The 4057-nt window shown below is 37.2% G+C and overlaps 1 pseudogene; it reads right to left on the bottom strand.

Moving 5' to 3' along the window:
- Positions 1 to 2646: 2646 nt before the first annotated feature.
- Positions 2647 to 3788, bottom strand: LOC133758826 (UTP--glucose-1-phosphate uridylyltransferase-like; annotated as a pseudogene).
- Between the last annotated feature and the right edge of the window lie 269 nt (positions 3789 to 4057).

Raw genomic sequence — 4057 nt, 5'->3', positions numbered from 1 at the left:
GAATTGATTATGTTGCCATCATCTTTTTCATGACCAATCCTATGGTAACTTTTTTCCCCAAAATTTCATCAATTTTTTAAAAAAATAAAAGTGAGTTTCTGCTTTATTAATACTATACATGGTATGTGACACTTATTTCTGTCTTATTTCACCATTTCTTTCTTAGCACCATACCACCTGTATTTATTTTACTATCCTTTTTCCATATTTGTAAAATAGATGGCTTATTCATTAACATTTTACCTTTTGACATTGAGTTTTAAAAACTTTATTTTACCCCCAAATTACTGTTTTAATGACATGCCTCAATTTTTGTTATATCAAGTTGTTATAATTCAGTTGTAAATATTTTTCTTATTATGTTTTTTATCCTAAGGGCTATTTAGAAATATGTTTCTTAATTTTCAAAGAAACAGAATTATCTAGTTATGTTTTAGCTATTAAGTTTTTCTTCATTGCAGTATTGGCATAGAAAAATTTCTGCATGACTTCCAGGTCTGAAATTTTTTATGGCTCAACTTATAGGCCAATATGTCATCAATATTCATTCGTAAATGTTATATGTCAGCTTAAAAAATGAATGGTACAGTTATGGTGTGGAGTTGTTCACAAATATCCATTAGGATGTCTGTTAATTTTATTCTTCAGTACTTCCACAGCCTCAGTAGATCTGCTGCCCCTCAGAAGTTTCTCAAGTAGACATCTTAAATCCTGCTGTGACTGTCAATTCGTTTCAAGTATTCCTGACTTCTTCGTCCATATATTTTAATTCTGTGACATTTAGAAATTTGTGGTGCTGGTGAACTGAACCTCTTACACAGGAGGAATTCATCTCTATCTGTGAGAAGTTTTTCCCCAAATTTATGATGTCTACCATCATCTACCTGCCTCAGCTCTTTATGTTTAGTTTACAAATTGTAATTTTCTACTCTTTTGCTCTTTTCTTTCTTATATTCTTATATTTTAGATTTGATATATCTTTCATGAGTTCATCAAATATGTGCCTTCATTCTTAACTCTCCATTCGTTTCCACTGATTTTTCTTTCTGTTAAAAAACACCCTCTCCTATGTACTGTGGATGTTTAAAAAGTCTTTCTATGCAACAAAGTCAGACCATCCAGCTCTGTTCTTTTTCTTCCAGATTTCCTTGGTAAAGTTTCTACTTTGTCAAAGATATACAAAGCTGAAGAAAAGCCTCACTCACACCGGAGAGAAACACAGAATCCTAATTTCTATTGAATCCTTCAAAAAGTTGATATCACAGCCCAGCAAACTAAATTCCAAATATTGGCACACTCCAGTGAGGAAAGACAAGACACATGAGCCATTTCACCTTGGGCAGAATATGGAAGGCAGGGGTAGCTGCCATAGAAGGAGACAAGAACAGATTAGCTGAAGTTTTAATAAATTTAAAAAGCTAAGTTTGGATTGCAGCATCCGTTTAGAATGACTGAGTTCCAGATATAAGGATGTTTTTTTGCCACAATAAGCATCTTCTGTGAATTTTTTCACTCTCTTCAATTGCACTGATTTCAAAACTTGGACCCAACTAAATTTATATTTTAATTAAATTTGCCATTTAAAATTTACCTGCATGTTCTTTTTTACAAAGACTTGCACTGACCTTTCGCAAGGATTTGCTCACAGTAGGAGTACAAAAAGTCATCTCTGTGACAGAGGAAAGTGTTAAATGATCTACTGCCATCGACTGGAAGGGCACAAGACATGGTAGATCTCTCTGAGCCTTTCTCTATGCAAAATGGAAGGCTTACACCACTGGAAAAGACAAGTAAACCCTGAGCTCCTGGGATGCCCCACCCAGAGGCAGGCTGGAAACCTTGCCAGCAGCCACCAGCATCCAGAGGTCCTACGTTTTTGATGGAATGGCAAAAATAGAAGTATTATGTCTGTTGAGAAATATAACCGACTTTTGCTCCTAGATTTGTGACAGGTCTGTACAGAAGTTAACTTATTCCATCCAAACTTGCTACAGATAAAAAGCAGAAAATGGATTCCTACAGAGTGCAAAGGCTCAGAAATGACCAGAGACCCTCCACCACTCCCAAGGTAGTACAACCCCTCTCTGAGAGGTAACTGACCAGAGACCCTCCAGCAGTCCCAAGGTAGTACAACCTCTCTCTGAGAGGTAACTGACAAGAATGGAGAACACTCACTTCACCCCCACACCCCCCCCCCCCCCAAGAAAGAGAGAATTGAGTAGCACACAACTACAGCCTACAGTTAGGGAACTTGTAAGAGCATGGTGAGAGAGGACGTCTGTGATGAATAGTTACAGAAAGAAATGTAATACTCAAATAAATTCAAAGAGACTATGTGTACAAATAGAATTAGAAAGGTCTATATTATTAAAATGTCAATTCTTCTTGCCAAATGTCACATCTTCTGAAACAGTGATGTGATCCAATTCAAGCATATCTGGTATACTTTCAAATCTTCGTAGATAATCTTGAACTTTTGTAAAAGAACTGCCTAATTTAACCAAAGGCACTGTAGGAAATTCCTGTTTTTCATTCATTGTCAAAGATCCTCCATTAAGGCTACAGAGGTTTGACATCACAAGCAAAAGATCTGACGTGGTTTTGACAGGCAGAAAACAGCTCCTTGGAACATTAATACCTAGAGATTTAAGAGGTGTTTTCAAATACATGATTCTTAAAATTTATAGAATTCTCAAAACTTTTAATGGCAGCTCCTACTGCAGTTTCTAATTGAATGACATTCAGGCCTCCATCCAAAGTCTTTAGATTCACAATGATTTCCATGTCAATGGCATTCTGCTCCTGCAGTCTTTTAACTGCTGCAAGAGAAATCCATAGGTTGTTTGTATTAAATGTTTTAAATTTTGATACAGACTTGAACTCATCAACATGTGCTTTTGGCACTTGAGTGATTTCCACCAGTCTCAGTTTGCCTTCATACTGAGTGAGTGTCCCACTCTTTACATCTGCACGAGTTTTATTTGTGACTTCCATGACAAATTCACAGCGTTTTCCATTGGGTGAGTTCATTAGATGATTAAGAATATAAAGATCCACTGTGGCACCCTGATTATCTATGCTAGACACAAAAATATACTTTTGCCTTCTCCTATAAAGGTATCCAGCAAACCAGAGCTGTAGAAACTGGCGTATATATCACCATGACCTGGTAGGTACCAAGCTTCTGTATTTCCCCCTGAATAAGACACATCTTTTGCCACAGGAAGTAAAGATTCTTTATTAATCCATGGGTACCTTCTTTGATTGAAAGTGTAGATATTCACACGACAATGATTATACTTCTGTAGCACTTCTTTATTTAATATATACTAAACTGATCTTCTGTATATAAAGAGAATTGAAAATGAATCTTGATGTGAATGGAAGGGGAGAGGGAGTGGGAAAGGGGAGAGTTGTGGGTGGGAGGGAAGTTATGGGAGGGGGAAGCCACTGTAATCCATAAACTATACTTTGGAAATTTATATTCATTAAATAAAAGTGTTGTTTTTTTAAAAAATAAAGAACTTTAAGGAAATTGTCAGCAAAAAAAAAAAGTCAATCCTTCTAAACATTTATAAACCAAACATGGGGTGCCAGAATATATAAAATAACAACTTACAGAGCTGAAAACAGAAATAAACAAATCCATGATCTCAGGTAGAGTTACCAGTACTCCTCATTCTGAAATTGATAGAACACTTAGACAAAAAATCCACAAGGGCATGCACGGCTTGAACAGCAGCAACTTGATTTATTTGACATTTAGAAGATGATCTAGGGGCTGGCATTATGGCACAATAGGTTAAGCTGTTGCCTGCAATGTTGGCATTTCATATGGGTGCTAGTTTGAGGCCTGGCTGCTCCACTTCCAAACCAGCTGCCTGCTAATGTGTCTGCGAAAGCAGAAGACGGCCCCCTTCCTGGACCCCTGCACCCATGCTGGAGACCTGGATGAAGCTCCTGGGTCCTAGGTTGACCTGGTCCAGCCTATCTGTTGCAGCCATTTGGGGAGTGAACCAGGAGATAGACGATCTCTCCCTCTCTCTAACTCTTTCAA

This window comes from Lepus europaeus, chromosome 4 (genome assembly GCF_033115175.1).
Source record: "Lepus europaeus isolate LE1 chromosome 4, mLepTim1.pri, whole genome shotgun sequence".
NCBI classification, from domain to species: domain Eukaryota; kingdom Metazoa; phylum Chordata; class Mammalia; order Lagomorpha; family Leporidae; genus Lepus; species Lepus europaeus.
Note: the sequence above shows the minus strand (reverse complement) of the source record. Positions and strands in the feature narration are given on the sequence as shown.